Source organism: Equus przewalskii, chromosome 20, assembly GCF_037783145.1.
Source record: "Equus przewalskii isolate Varuska chromosome 20, EquPr2, whole genome shotgun sequence".
Taxonomy (NCBI): Eukaryota; Metazoa; Chordata; class Mammalia; order Perissodactyla; family Equidae; genus Equus; species Equus przewalskii.
The window spans coordinates 54,010,018-54,026,921 of NC_091850.1; the positions used below are offsets into that span (position 1 = coordinate 54,010,018).

Below are 16,904 nucleotides of genomic sequence, written 5' to 3' on the forward strand. Positions count from 1 at the left end.
TTCAATGTTACATCTAAAAATTCGTCACAAATGCTAGATCCCCTAGCTTTTCTCTTATGCATTCTACGAGTTTTGTAGTTTTGCATTTTATAGTCAGGTCTGTGATCCATTTAGAGTTAATATTTGTAAAAATACATGATCAGTGTCTAAGTTTATTGTTTATTTGTTTTGCATATGGATGTCTAATTATTCCAGCAAGATTTGTTGAAAAGACTATCCTTTCCCATTTTACTTATCCATATGCTGCAGTAAACCAATACATTTCTATTACTACTGAAAACAAACTTTAATTTTCAAATAAATTAATAAGACAAATAGCATATTTTTTGTTGTCTTTATTCCTTCTCGGCACTCTTCCCTTTTAAATGTAGATTCAAGTTTTTCATCCATATCATTTTCCTTTAGCCTAAAAAACTCCTTTAACATTTCTTGGATGTCAGGTCTGCTGGTAATTAGTTCTCTAGATTTTTGTTTTTCTCAGATAGTTTCGATCTCTTAACTTTGAAGGATAATTACTTTGAATATAAAATTTTAATTGCTTTTTTCTCTCAAAGCTTTAGTATTTTATTTCACTCTCTCCTTGCTTACATGATTTCTGACAAGAAGTCTACTGTAATTCTTATCTTTGTTCCTCCATAGGTAAGGTGTTCTCCCCATTTCTGCTTCTTTCAAGATTTTGTCTTTGTCTTCACTTTTCTGTGGTTTGAATAAGATATGCCTAAGTATAGCTGTTATGGTATTTATCCTACTCAGTATTCTCTGAGCTTTTTCCATTTGTGCTTTGGTGTCTGTCTTAACATTAGATGTTAAGCCATTATTACTCACAATATTTCTTCCATCCCACTGCCTCTTTTCTTATGGCATTGCAATTACACATTTACTACACATTTTTAAGTGACCCTATGATTCTTGAATGTTATATGCGTGTGAGTTTTGCATTCCTTTTTCTCTTTGCATTTCAGTTTGGGAAGTTTCTTTTGACATATCTTCAGCTTTACTATTTCTTTTCTCAGTCAGATCCAGTCTAATGATGAATTCATCAAGACATTCTTCATTTGTGTTGTGGTGTTTTTGATTTCTACAGTTCTTCTTGATCATGCTTAGATCACTGCATCTCTGCTTACACTGCTATCTGTTCTTTTGTATTGTGTCCCTTTTCCATTAGAGTCCTTAACGTTAATCATAGTCATTCTAAATTTCCTATCTGAGTATTCTGATGTGTGTGTCATTTCTGGGTCTGGTTCTTATGATTGCTTTGTCTCTTCAGACTGTGTCTTTTTCTTGCTGTGAAAATTAATAAAGGAAAACTTCATTTAAAATGGAGTCAGGAACCCAGAAAGGGGAGCCCTCATGCATTACCACTCCATATCAATAACTGGAAGAATTGTTGATGACAGACCTCAACAGAAAGAAGTCCTCAACAGGAAGAAGCATCAGTTACAGACCCCAGCTGGAAGAGATGTACATTGCATCACCATCAATATATCAACTGCCCCAGCAACTCAGCCAATGAGAAACCATCACTACCCTGAACTCTTGCTTTCCACCAATGGAATTTTATTGAAAACAACTCCTCCCAACTTCCTCCTTTTTCTCTATAAAATAATATTCCTCTCCTTTGCTTGCTAGAGTTATTTATGGCTTTTGCTAGAGCTTGCTTGTCCCAAATTGAATTTGTTTGCTATTCCTGAATACACCCATTTTGCTGGTACAATAACTGGCTGTTTTATTTTTAGGTCAACATTGCCTTTATATATCCCTTGTAATTTTTGGTTGAATGCCAGACATACTCATGCAATAAGAACTGAGTAAATAGCCCTTCAGTATGTGGCTTTAGGTTGGAACCTCACAAGGGTTTCTCTGTTGGCAGAGCCTTTTTTCCTCCATGTCTTACTCTGTTTCCAGGCTGCAACATTCCCAATCAATTTCCTTCAGGGATCTGAGTGGCACCATCAACCATAGCAAGATACACATAATGGGAATTCCAGAGGGAGAGGAGAGGGAGGATGCTTGAATCCTTGAATTCTGGCCTCTGTTGACTGTTTTTCCCTCTTTAGTGAGAAAGGAAGGCTAGAGGCTGGAGTGGTAGGAACTCACTGTCACCTGATGTGATAAGGTTCTGGTCAAGTCTTATTCCCTACAGAGTAGGCCTTTGTCATGGAGAACGGTCTTTGTGTATTTCAAAATGAATACTCCTCCCTTCCTCCCACTATCAGGGCCACAAGGATCTTTCTGGTATCTTCACCATGAGAACCTGGTGGAACTCTTTTTATTAAAACCCATGGAAATGTTGGTGTCCCACTAAGACTGAGGTCCCCTGGAGTCTCTCCCTCCTTTATTAGTCTACACTCAGCCTCAGCAGTTCATCTGAATTAGCATTTAACTGATCCCAACAGCAATTTTTACTCCAAGTGAGCAGATCCCAGCTGGAATGGAAGCGATTTTCCCCTGTCACCAGATCTTTTGGTTATTTGCCCTGCAACCTCAGTCTCTTTTGATATTCATTTTGTTCAACTCTTTCTTCTTGTAAACTCTTTACATGTCTGAGCTAAAACTGGAATTTGTGGATATAGAATTTTTGTTTGACAATTTATTTTTTTTTTCCTTTTAGTACTTGACTGTATCATCCCACTGCCTTTCAGCCTCCTTTGTTTCTGATGAGAAGTTAGCTGTTCATGGCATCATTGCTCTCCTGTTGATGAGTTGCTCTTATGCTGATTTCAAGATTTTCTGTTTGCCTTCAGTTTTCAATAGTTTGACTCTGATGTATCTGGGTGTGGATCTCCACTTGGAGGTTGTTGAGATTCTTTTCCTGGTATCATTGCTTCATATATTCCTTTGTCCCTTTCTCTCACTCCTCTCCTTGTGGGATTCCCATTATGCATATCTTGACAGTTGATGGTTCCACTCAGATCCCTGAGACCCTATTCGTTTTGCTCCATGCTTTCTTCCTGTTTTTCAGATTGGATAATTTTTATTGATATATCACAAATTTCATTGATCGTTTTCTTCTGACATCTCAAATTTATTGTACATTTAAACTCCACAATATGGTGTCATTGTTTTTATGATATATATTCTTTGATTAACATTTTCTGTTTGATGAGTCATTGTTATAAATTTTATTTAATTCCTTAAGCATGGCTTTTCTTTTTAAAATGCATATTTATAATCTGTTTTAAAGTCTTTCTGACATTTGGACTCCCTCAGAGAAAATTTCTATTGACTAAACTTTTCCTGTTTCTTTTTTTTTTTTTTTAAATTATGAGTTGACTTTTTTTTTTTTTTTTTTAAAGATTTTATTTTTTCCTTTTTCTCCCCAAAGCCCCCCGGTACATAGTTGTGTATTCTTCGTTGTGGGTTCCTCTAGTTGTGGCATGTGGGACGCTGCCTCAGCGTGGTCTGACGAGCAGTGCTATGTCCACGCCCAGGATTCGAACCGACGAAACACTGGGCCGCCTGCAGCGGAGCTCGCGAACTTAACCACTCGGCCACGGGGCAAGCCCCAAAAACTTTTCCTGTTTCTTTTCAGGTCTCATAACTTTTCTATTTATTTAATTTTTTTTTTGAAAATTAGATACTTTAGGTAGTAGTGTCATAATTCTGCATTCTTCTCTCACCCTGGAATCTACCCTCATCCACCCTGGAAATCATTGTTTTTGCTGATTTTTTTATTTGATTAATTACTTACCTGGTTATATTCTGTGAAATCCCTCTCTCCAGCAGTGTGCAGCCACTGGTGTCTCTACTGAGTATTTTATTTCTTGTTTTTGTTTTTGATTTTGGTTTTAATTTAGTTTTGGGGTCATGTTACATCAGCATAGTTCAGTGTTCAGCCAATGATTTGTCAGAGAATTTGTTCAAACACCTTCAGCCCACAAGACTTACGTGATTTGCTGATGGACCTGTGTGTCCTTTGGAGAGCACTTTCAAATTAGGCTGTTTAAAAGTCTGCCTTGGCTTTTACTTTCCCCTGGATTCTTCCAGACAACAAGAGGTATGTGGACATATAGCTTATAAGCTTTTAAATGCTCCCTATGGCTGTCTCATTCCCTGTATCTCCCTACTAAATTTCTGGTTAGTCTGCTGCTCTGTTCCTTACCCCAATCGGGGTCACAACCTCAGATTATCTGCAATACTGGTTTTCCCTTTTGATTGCCACTGAGACAGTGGCTGTTTCCAGTGACTACATTGAACACAGAGTTTTCTGTGCTGTATTTTACATCAAGTCAGTTCCCACCAGACACAAAACTGTTGAGGTCACAGCTAGTGTAGTTATTGAAAAATCCTGCACTAATAGATTGAGGATGGAATGGGAGCATCCGCAGGTGGAAACACTACAGACTTCCACTGTTCTTACCTAATGTTGGATAGCTTTTCTTGAATAAGTGCTTATGAATTTTTGCATACATTTGGCCAATGTCCAGAGTCCCAAAATGATGGGTTTTTTTGACAATTTTCCCAATATTATTATTGACTTAAGGGCAGAGAATTTGCTGAGCTCCTCACTCCACCATTCCAAAAGACCTGATTCAGTTAACAAACTTCATTAAAATTAGTTCTCCTTTCCTGCTCACTACATTAAATAGGCTCTGGGAAATCAGTTTTCATGTGCGTTCTGATAATTTTCAAAAATTAAGAGAAATTTACTGTTTGCCTTTCTAATTTCATTTGTGGCTAAAGCAAAAATTTACATCCTGTGCCAAATTTGAAGGCTCTCCTAAGTGCCACTTAGAGTTCTCCCTTCACCCTACTCTTTTTTTTTTTTTAAAAAAAAAAAAAACAGTTGAAATATAATAGAAGCACTGAGAAGATTTGCTATAATCTTTTCTTGCCCAGTTTTGCAGTCCAAGTAAAGCTACTTTAAAGTCCTTTTACATTCCTCAATGGAGATGAACTGATTAAGAAAATCCACAAAGAGAGCCGGGCTGCTGGCTTAAGTGAAAGATGGAAGACTGCATGTGCAGAATCCTACCGAGAGGCACGCTTCCTCTAGTTTCGACTGGGAGCCCTGTCTGTGCCTGGAAAGATGATCTCTATTCAAAGGCCATCATAAGTTTTGGATCAGGGCATATTTTGAAAAAGTTGAATGCGAATCTACCGTGTTTTCATTAAACTTAATAAATGCAGATTCTAAGTTACTTAGATACACTTTTGAAATCAAGTTCTGATGGAGATACTTATTATGCTAAAATGCATACTTTTGTTAATTCAATTGAAACATTTGAAAAAGCATATATTCACTATATGGAAAATAAGCCATGTGATACAATATGCTTGAAAGAAAAAATAATAAAAATAAATAATAAAAAATAATAAAGCTTCAGAAATCATCTGTTTATATATAACTGCATGGCTGAGATCATCTGTTAGAAGGAAAAAGGGAACATCAGTAAATTCCCAGGACAGAATAGAGAATGTTTCTAATATACAGGCCTCAATACTCAGCTGAAACAAATGTTTGTGACATTGGCTTTCTGTGTCTCTATCTACAGTTCAGCCGTTAAAAATGGGCATTCATTAAGTACAGCTGGTAAGATGCCTTAGATTCGCAACTAAAAAATATTCTAAAACCGTTCATAATCACATCCTTCTAAAATAACAGAAGGTTCAAATTCATTGCTTGATAAGCCCTAAACAAAATTATAATTTCTATCTTTCAAAATTTCTACAAGAGCTAGACCTTTAAAAGATTTTCTGCATGAAAATTTCACCAACAATTATTTTATCCAATTCAGTTTATAAATAGTGGAAATTCAAGGACATGTGGTTGGAATCACTTATAGAATATGGCCTAAAATCTCAACATTGGAGTTTAACCAATATTTTGATTGCTTCCTCCTTATTGGTTATGTTCTGTCTGTTCAAAAAGGAACTGGTACATCTTGTCTTGCTTTTAAAAATAATCTAAATGCTAAACCATATGATCATCTGAGGGGAAAATATATAGATAGTCAAATTGGAGTTTTGCATCTATACTTTATTCCTGTCAAGATTTTTTCTTATTTCTGATTATTATTTTATTCCGACACATGTCAATTTCAGCAAGCAAAATTCATCTGACAAGCTTGGCAGAATGGTCCTCCCGAGTAGGTAATGGGAGGCCATGGGATTTTAGAGTGTGGGTGGTGTGCACGGGACATGTGTGAGAGCATTCACTCATTTAATGCCTATGTTTTTAGACTATTAGATGTATAGGGCACTGTGCTCGATGTTTGGGATGGAGAAATAAATCAAAGGTGTAACCTGTCCACAAGTGCATCAACGTGTAGCAAGCAAATAAAGCAAACCCATTTTTACCTGTAGTTTGTGATGCAGTTCTGTAAATGCCCTGATAAAGGCAAGGCCAGGGTATAATGGCAAGGAATGCGTGTATCACACAGGAAGAGCCCTTAGAGATGACCCTGGAGATGTGTAAAGGCAGTTAAGAAGGCATAACTGTTCCAGGCAGTGAAAAATGTGTGTGCAAATATGAAAAACTACACCCAACTTTTGGAAAAGAGCGAGTAGTTCCTCTCAGCTGGAGATGGGGGTTGAGGGAAGATGAAGCCAGAAACGTAGGTAGACCACAGGCCAGGGAGGTCCTGTGACCATTTTCAAGGTGTCTGGCCCTCACCCTCAAGATGATATGGTCTGGTAGTGAAGAATTCTCAAGCAGGAACAAATGTGATGACATTTGCCTTTTAGAGTGACATTGGTAGTGAAACAATAACATGGGAGTGGAAACTAGAGACACAGTAGGGGGACATCTGAGCACACTTGGCAAAAGTGTGTATGATCTAAACCAAGAGACTGCTGATGGATGTCTGGGGGGAGAGGAAGCTTACAGGTGCTTTCAAATTAGAATTTCCAGGTTGCTGATGATAGTAAGAAGATGACAAAGACAGAGTCATCGAGGATGATGTTTACAACTGGCTGGAAAGTCACAGAGATGGTGAATATAGCGGCCGGAACAAGAGGAGAGTGTGAATTGTGTGGTGGCAGAGAGGAAGGTATGAGAGAGTAAGCTGATGACACATTCAGTCATGAAAATATTGCATTTGGAGAGGTTCTGGCATGAATTTAGAAAAAGAGGGTCAAACTCATGATGATATTTAAGTGAACGATAAATTATGATTTAACAGAGAATACAGGTTATAGCTGAACACATGAGTGAATGCAGTGAGTAAAAAGAACATTTAAACCAGAACAGCAGAAAAAGTAATATTTGTCACAAATGGCTTCTAATATGGCCCCCAAGAATCTCTACCTCCTTTTATTCACATGCTTGTATAATGCCCTCCACATGTTTAACTGGCTTCTAACCAATAGAAGATAGAAACATGGAGGGAATGTCATATATCTGAGTAACAAAATACAGTCACTATCTTCTTGCTGGCAGACTGGCCCTCTTGCCTTCTTGGCTTACATACTTTGATAAAGCATGCCACCATGCTGGGGAGACCAATGTCTCAAAGAACTAAGGGTGGCCTTCAACCAATAGCCATCTAGAAGTGGGGGCTTTCAGTCCAACAGCCAGTGAGGAACTGAATTCTGCCAATAGCCATTTCAGTTTGGAAACAGATCCTTACCCAGTGAAACCTTCAGATGAGGCCTCAGCTTCAGCCAACATCTTGATTGCGGCCTTGTGGGAATCTCTGAGAGAGAGGACCCGGTTGAGTTATGCTCTGATTCCTGACCTATAATGTGTGAGGTAATACATGTATGATATTTTAGGCTGCTAAATTTGGGAGTAACATTTTGTGTATCAATAGACAACTAATACATTATTCAAGACAAAATTAGAGAATATGTGCAATATTTTTGTTAAAGAATGCTCAGAGAAGTAGGAAAAGAAACAGGAGAACATAGTCTTAGCAATGTGATGGAAGGAGAAAGTTCAAGCGGAAAGAAATAGGCACAATTCCAGAGAAAAGTTAAGTGAATGAGAACTGGCAATTCCTGTTTAATTTAACAAGAAGGATATTTTTACATCCTTTCAAGATCCAAGGGAGGGGTGGTCTTAGTTAAAGGAAGAACAAGATTACAGTGAAATAAGGACTAGGAAAAGACCAAGACATGGAAAGAAAAAAGTAGAGAAATGAATGAGAGCCACCACTGGAAAGTTAAGTGGGATTGAGGGAGTGAATTATTTTGCAAAATTCGAGTTGGGAATGACTTGAGCATATTTAGTCAGAGATGTTGCTAGAGATAGTGCGAGTTTGAGAACAGTAATTAATAAAATACTCTTACTTGTTGGAATAAACCCAGTGGATAGAATCGAAGGAGAATGATGCAGGGCTCTGGAAAATGAACCATGGGAAGTCCCAAGGGAATACCACAGAAAGTCCTGAGATGGTGGCCCATGGGAGGCACCCTCTGCCTCAGTAGTATACATGGCCATCAGCCAGATGCCCGCAGCAAACACGGGGTGGGGCTGGGGTGGACGCGTGGCATGCTCACAATATGGAGTCTGAAGAAACTGGCCGCACCACTCCAAGTGGATATAGCCCTTATAGACTGCTTGTTTGTTTTTTTTTAACACCTTGATTCTTTTCAGTTGCTCTTAGAAATGGTTGTTAGTATGTTCCATGTTTAAATTTTTTATTTTGGCTCCCCTCATGTTTTTAGGTTCGACTGTCTAACTACAATTACTAGAAAAAAACTGGTCTTACATGAAATATATACAATTTAAATATTAATGTTGCCATTACATATTAGAATTTTAAAAATGCTTGTGCTTTCAATCTACGTTTATGTTAAAACTGGTTTTGTAGTTTCTAGTATTTTCCCTAGCAATGGTTATAAAATTTTTAAAAAACACTAAGGAAATCATAATTTACTGGATTGGTTCTACTCTGCATGCAGTGCTTTTCGGGGATAGGTATATTTTTATTTATATGGTTAACAACGCATCTTTCTTAAAATTTGAGGTGAGTGTCATGAGGGGATCGTGGTTACTGTGACCCACAGGGCCTACAGTTCTTTGACATCCAGTTGATTTTTCTAAACCCACAGCATGATACTCCAGCACTTAATTTCAGAATGCAGCTTAAATCACAGAAGCCATAATATGTCAAATGATCCCACACTCGCAGGGGGAAAACAGTAAGTAATGAAAAAGCTATGATTGCTTTTCTGTCCCTCCAAATGACAGTTATCACCTCAATGACCTGCTCCGGGCGGACTGGTCTAAACCTGACACACTAAGGGATAACGTCATCTAACAGGGTAGTTACAAAAATCAATACAAAACCCATTTCAGAGAGACTCTGTGTAAGAATCCTGGTGTAACGTTCATTTATTGAATAGGCCTGGGGAAAAAAACACAACAACTTTTCTGATATATATGCCTTACCTCTCAAGCAAAGGAATTCTGTAGGTAAGCAATAATTGTATTTTTCAATCTATTACTTAGACTTGCCATGGCTCAGGCTGGAATCTAATATATGGGTGACGGCTATAACTCAATTATGGAGTCTCTGCAGAGTACTAGTGTATTCAAAGAGTAAAGGAACAGAACAGGACAGCTCTCTGTGCTTCCCTGGATGAATGAGTGTCTGTAAGTGAGTGTGTGTGCATGAGAGTATGTGAGTGTGTGTGTGAACTCCTTTTTTTATAAGCTCATCCTATTGCCTTTTTGATGACTAAGGGATTTTAATGTTTAAATATTTATATTTAACCAGTTCATATAATTTCCTTGGATTCTTGCTCTTACCTGCTCATCCCTTGCTAGGTGTACACAACAGGAAACAAACGCATAACTTTTGAATAAACAGATGAACAACTGCTACAAGAGGCCCTGGCTGGTCTTGAGTGTCCTCTTAAATGTTGGAGACTGAAAACCAGCTGGCACCATGGGGCTCTCCCCGATGCGTGTCTGCATGCCAGCAACTGAGACACAGCACTGGGCTTGGTAAATCTTGGATTCAGCCAGAGTGGCGGTTATTGTAAGAAAAAAAGTGAAAGGAGGCATATAGGGAGGGTGCCCTACACAACTTGCAAGGAAATATTCTGACAGCTGGTAAAAGATTTGAGCTCAAATTAGTGCTACTCCTGGGAAATGCTAATGAAACCTGTTAAATCAACCTACACACCAGAAGTCCAATCATCTTAACCTTCACACTTTATGATCATCACACTGTTTCATTACATGGATGTTCTGCTTCTAAATGAAGAGCCATCACGACATTCTTCAAATCACAGATTATTACCATGCACATTGTATGGTCAGAGGAAAGCATTTTCAGATTCTTTATGCTAATTTCATAGGGCTAATATTCACTGACAATACTGCTTATTAAACCTAGTAATAAATTGGATTTTAATTATTCTCTACTCCTCTATAAATTTCAAAACAAGTGTTTATGAAATGACCTAGAAAGTCTTATTATGACAGCTCATACTTGCCTGTTCAACAGGTTCTAAAATTTAGAAGATATTTTGGCTGCCATCCAAATACTTAAATGCCTGCTTAGACCAAGGGTCACATTCAAATCTCTCATGTTGCTCTAATCAATCACAATCAGGATATGCATGATGAAGTCTACACACTAGCAGTACACAGCTACAAATATCTATGCTTGCATTGACTATCACAAGGTGGGAGCATAACCTCATTCTTGTGTAAAAGCCAATTTTCAACCATTACCAAAGACAAAATATTAAGAAAATTACTTTTAAGCTCCAGAGTGCTTTCTGCATTTCCTGAAAGTTGATTTTTCATATCTTTATTCTTTTAGTGTCTACACTTGAGAGACCAAGTACGTAGTCTGTCTCCAGATCACTCAAGTGCAAGTCATGACTTCAACACACACTGCATGATCTTAGACAAATTACCCAACCTTCTGCACCTCAGTTTCCACTCTTGTAGATGGTACCAAAAACAGTACTTAACTGACACTGTTGGTATGAGCTTTGATTGAGTTAGCATATGCAAAGCATTATGATCACTATCTCTAGTGGTTTTATGCTTTACTCATTTCATTTGTCTTTAATCCATTTTGAGTTGATTTTTGTATATAGTGTCAGATAAGAGTTCAATTTCATTCTTGTGCATGTGGATGTCCAGTTTTCCATACACTGTTTGTTGAATTGACTATCCTTTCCCCATTGTGTCTTCTTGCCACCCTTATAGAAGATCAGTTGACTGTAAATGTGTGAATTTATTTCTGGATTCTGTTCTGTGCCATTGATCTGCATGTCTGTTTTTGTGCTAGTACCATACGAAGCTGCCATATGAAATCAAGAAGTGGGATACCTCCAGCTTTGTTTGCTTTTGATTTTTGAGGGCTTTGTGGTCCCATATGAATTTTCGGATGTATTTTTCTGTTTCTGTAAAGAATACTATTCTGATTTTGAGAGAGATTGCATTTAATCTACAGATCACTTTGAGTAGTATGGACATTTTAACAATATTAATTTTTCCAGTCCCTGAGCATGGGGCATTTATCCGTGTCTTTTTATATTCCCTTCATCAATGTTTTATAATTTTCAGTATACAACTCTTTGACCTTTTTGGTTAAGTTTATTCCTAATTATTTTATTATTTTTATTGCTACTTTAAATGAAATTAGGGAGAAAGCTTCTTGACATTGGTTTGAGCAATGATTTTTCGGATATGACACCAAAATCACAGGCAATAAAAGCAAAAAAAGACAAATGAGATTACATAAAACTAAAAAACTTCTGTATAGCCAAATAAACAATCAACAGAGTGAAAAAGTGGCCTACAGAATAGGGGGAAATATTTGCAAACAATATATATGATAAGGAGTTAATATCCAAAATATATAAGGAATTCAACAACTCAATAGCAACAAAGCAAAATGCCTGATCAAAAAATGGTCTAAGGATCTGAAAAGACATTTCTCAAGGGAAGACATACAAAAGGCCAACAGGTATTTGAAAAGATGCTCAACATCACTAATCATCAAGGAAATACAAATCAAAACCACAATGAGATATCATTCACACCTGTTAGAATGGTGATTACCGAAAGTACAAAATGTGACAAGTGTTGGAGAGGATGTGGAGAAAAGGGAACCCTTGTACACCATTGGTTGGAATGTAAATTGGTACAGCCATTGTGGAAAACAGTATGAGGGTTCCTCAAAAAGCTAAAAATAGAACTACCATATGATCCAGCAATCCCACTTCTGGCTATATATCCAAAGAAAATGAAACCAGTATCTTGAAGAGACATCTGCACTCCCACTCTCTTTGCAGCACTATTTACAATAGCCAAGACATGAAAACAACCTAAACGTCCATAGATGGATAAATGAATAAAGCAAATGTGGTATACATGCAAAATGGAATATTATCCAGCCTTAAAAAAGAAGGAAATCTTGCATTTGTGACAACATCGATCAACCTGGAGGACATTATACTAAGTGAAATAAGCTGGAGACAGAACAATAAACACTTCATGACCTCACTATTACATGGAATCTAAAATAGTTGGACTCTTAGAACCAGTGAGTAGAATGGTGCAGGTATGGAAGCTGGAGAAAATGGGGAGATGTTAGTCATAAGGTACACAGTTTCAGTTATAAGATGAATAAGTTCTGGGGAGGTGATGTATACCGTGGTGACTATAGTTAACAACAACACATTGTGTACTGGAAATTTGCTAGGAGAGTAGATCTTAAGTGTTCTTACCACATACACACACATCTATGTGAGTTGATGGATGTATTAATTAGCTTAATTGTGGTGATCATTTCTCCATGTACATCAAAACATCATGGTGTCCACTTTAAATATATATATAATTTCATTTGTCAATTAAACCTCAATAAAGTAAAAAATAAATAAAATTTAAAAAGAAAAAAAAAGTCATTATTTCCAACAGCATAAGACATTGCTATCTCAGAAGAAAGTGTTATCTATCTTTTCCTTGAAGGATTTCTTTTTAAAAAATTCCAGGTACCTGAACTTCATACTATGGACCCATCTGTGAAGGACTGATGGATTGTGCCCCAACCTTCAAGGCCCCATCCAGGAGACAAGATGAGCAAGAATTAGAATGGGCAGCACAAGGCGGAGGCGGTTGTCTTCCTCAAGGACCGCTGGTTAATTCCATAGGCTGCTTCAACTACTCCAGGAATCTGTGGCCCAGTCATCTATAACCTACATTTTCCTTATTTTTGGCCTCTAGAAGATGGGTAATAAAGCCTGTAATAGCTGAATATTGGGCAACTGTACCTTTATAGCTAGAGTTTTGCACTGCTCATACCATTAGAATAATAATTACTCATATACTAAATGAGTAAAGAACTTTTTCCAAGCTTGGTGAAGCAAATTAGAGGAGAATGGGAACTCAAGATTGCTGAAAAGTAGAATGTGACCTACTTCTCTTATATTTAGAATTGTTTATGAATTTTACCTTTAAAGCTTCATGGAATGTGTTCTGGAGTCATTTATTTTTACCATACAGGATTATCTTTGGCAATGGAAGTCAACGGAAGCAATCCAGGTTGCATTGCAAAGTTCACCACACCATATGGGCTGGGCCATCAAACCAAATGAACATTTTACAACCGATTGCAAACCCTTCTGTAATAGAAATATGTGGATAATGTATGAAAATGCTGCCAACTTGTTTGAAAGCCCAGGCGACATGATCTCTGGAGTATAGTCATAATTGTAAAAGAAAAGACGGTACGTACTAGTTTACTACAATTAATTTACATGGTTATCACTTACCGTGTTTTAATAGGGATAATCTAAATCCACTGGAAAGCAGTGAACTAGTGAATGAATCCTTTCTAAGGTAATATACTCACAGCAAAGAACTTAAGTAAGCAGTTGACTCAATTTTTATATTAACAGTTAAAACAGCCAAAGTTCATCCATTAAGTTCATTAGCAATAAGATCATTGATCAATTTGTTATTTAAATATTTTATTCAAACAGTGGAATTTTGTTCAGCATTGTTTTTCTCCTTAAGCCTAATGTGTTCAATATGATGCTTATTAACTGTAATATTTGTACTATTTTTGGCTATTTTGTTCCCTTAAAGAATTGTTGAGTTTAAAATCAACATGAGGGCTGGCCCGGTGGCGCAGTGGTTAAGTTTGCATGTTCCGCTTCTCTGCGGCCCGGGGTTCCCCGGTTCAGATCCCAGGTGAGAACATGGCACCACTTGGCGAAAGCCATGCTGTGGTAGGCGTCCCACGTATAAAGTAGAGGAAAATGGGCATGGATATTAGCTCAGGGCCAGTCTTCCTCCGCAAAAAAAGAGGAGGATTGGCAGTAGTTAGCTCAGGGCTAATCTTCCTGAAAAAAAAAAACATAATTATAAAAACAGAAAAAGGGAAAGAGGGTTAAGTAAATGAAGCATCTGTGTGATGGCAGTGCCCAGTAAGTCCAAAACGCTAACTGTCTGTCTGGTTATTTACCCTTCAAATCCTTAGGCACCAGGCAGATCTTATCACAGTCTTTGGTCCTTCAAGAACACAATGGAGAAAGACAAAAATTACTTTCCAATTAATGGTTTGTGCTGTTATTTACCTAACAATTCAAACATGGCATGCTTTGGTTTGAGACCTATTTATACCCATGCTTTAAATGCAATAAAGGATGCTTGTTAAACATCTGAGAATGTAGTGTGGTATTTAAAACAGACTTACCCTACGAGCACTCTTAGGGGTTGTGTTCCCAAGAGTCGCATAACTTACTTAATGTTCAAGTACCTGGTGTCCAGGTGCTTCTGTGAAGCTGGGTCTCCCCTCTCATACTTGGAGTAGATTTTAATTTCCTTCGGTTAATCATAACTGTTTTATACCCTAGGAAGCTACAGGATTTGAAAGAAGGGAAGTTAGGGATATTTCACAGGCCCCAGCTCAGTTAGCTTGGGCACTCCTCACACGCACTCAGTTGCTGTTGGTGGAGCATAAGTATCTAAGTTATCGGCCAAGACTTGAGCTTTGGAAAATCAATAGAGGGACACTTGTCAAGAGACCTACTGTGACTCCTTCCATAAGTATGATTGTAATATCAACAGCCTTGCCCATCTTTGACCCCTGGGGATTGCATGAAAATAAGGAAAAATTAACTTTTATCCTACCTTGCTGAGAAAATTATGGAAAAAAATACATAAACAAGAATATCGTTTGACTTAAGGTACAAAAGAAGAAGCTGTCATTTTAAATGATTTACCTAGTTTCTTTATTGCCAAGAATGGTCAATAAGAGGAAGGTTTTACCACTTTAATATAAAGATATACTGTTTAAAATAATTAACTTTTGTCCTTGGGAAATTTGAGTATCTGGACAAGCTCCTTCTTCAGAGATCTTTACTCTTTTGTTTTTAAAGTGGAGCGGATGGACAGCGCCCTCCACAAGCAGAGTGGCCTGCCAGGAGGAAGGGTAGCATTTTCTTATAGGAACCTCGGCTCCACTGTTCTCCCCAACAGTAAGGATGAGAAGAAAGACTTAGCCTTTTCTTTCTTTCTTTCTTTTTTTTTTTTTTTGTTGCTGGGAAAGATTCACCCTGAGCGAACGTCTGTTGTCAATCTTCCTGTTTTCCTCCTCAAAGCCCCAGTCCGTAGTTGTATGTTCCAGTTGTAAGCCCTTCTAGTTCCTCTATGTGAGCTGCCACCACAGTATGACTACTGACAGACTGGAGGTGTGTTTCCACACCCAGAACGCAACCCCAGCCAATGAAGTGGAGCACATTGAATTTTAGCCACTAGGCCATCAAGGCTGGCTCAAAGATCTTTATTCTTGAACTAAGATGATCAGGAAAGAGGCAGAAATATCGCCAAACATTCTATTTCATACTGTATTATATTGTGCTACTCTTAGAAGCTCAAACCCCAGTTGGAATCCTCTCCTTATAGTTCATTCAATTTTATTTTCCCTTGAAGAACTCAGATTTTCAGAGAAAACAGTGCTGCATTCTTCTCATCTCAGTAAATGATGCCACCACCCACTCGACGGCTCAAGCCCATGTTCTAGGAATCATCTTCAATTCTCCTCTATGCTGCTTCCTCCTCTAGTTCATTACCAGTCCACTTAGCCGCACTGACACAATACGTTGTTGAATACAAATTAGTCAATGAGTTAGTCAGTTCCTAGGGACCTTCAATAGCACGCTAGAACAAAAGATTATAGTTTAAGATCAAGCCACTTTCCTAAAGGAAGATTAAAATTTGTTCTGTGGAGGTATAAAGAAAGAGGTCATGGTCAAGAAGTATCAACAGACCAGGCCTTGTCCAGCTTTGGGGATAAAAATAGTCATGCATAAGGGCAGTTTTAGATCCCAGAAATCTAATAAACATAATGCAATAATTCCTATCAGTCACACTTGGGACTTCAGCAAATTCTCATCACCCGTAATCCCTTATAGGTGATGCTTTGAGAAATTAAGGGAAAGGCTTAGAGACAGGGTGTCCTGCCAAATTCTCTTTACTCCATGTCATGGAGGGCAGAGGCAGGACATCAAGGAGATTGTTGCCAAGAGCTCCTGGTGTGGATGAGCAGCTACAAGTGTCAAGGAGTACACACTCTGTGCAGAGTGGCCAGATGTGCAATTCAGAAGCAAAGCTGAGACAGCCCCCTGCAAACACACACCCATGCATGCACTCACAAAGTGCCAGGAAGTCCGTGCCCTGTGCAGCATGACCGGGCAAATTGTGATGTTACCACTGTTTTAGGAGGGATAAACCAGTGTTTGTATTTGGCAGTTGACAGTAAACTACAGCACATGATAAGAAATTGAAGGAAATATTTTTTCTGTTGGTGGTGAAAATATGACCACTTCCAGCCACTGCCTTTGAATTGACAGTTATGATGTTCCTTCCTCCTAAGTCAGAGAAGCACCTGGAAAGGGAGACACTTCTGGCACAAGAGCAATTTCATCAAGACATCACCTGGAACAGTGTTGTTGATGACTCTGATCATTCTTGTAACTTTCTA

The 16,904-nt window shown here is 38.0% G+C and overlaps 1 long non-coding RNA gene across 1 annotated transcript; it reads left to right on the forward strand.

Moving 5' to 3' along the window:
• Nucleotides 1–12,465: 12,465 nt before the first annotated feature.
• LOC139077879 (uncharacterized) lies at nt 12,466–14,579 on the forward strand. Its single transcript, XR_011530483.1, has 3 exons — nt 12,466–12,516; nt 12,910–13,644; nt 14,400–14,579. It is a non-coding gene; the product is annotated as an uncharacterized lncRNA (long non-coding RNA).
• The last annotated feature ends 2,325 nt before the right edge of the window (nt 14,580–16,904 follow it).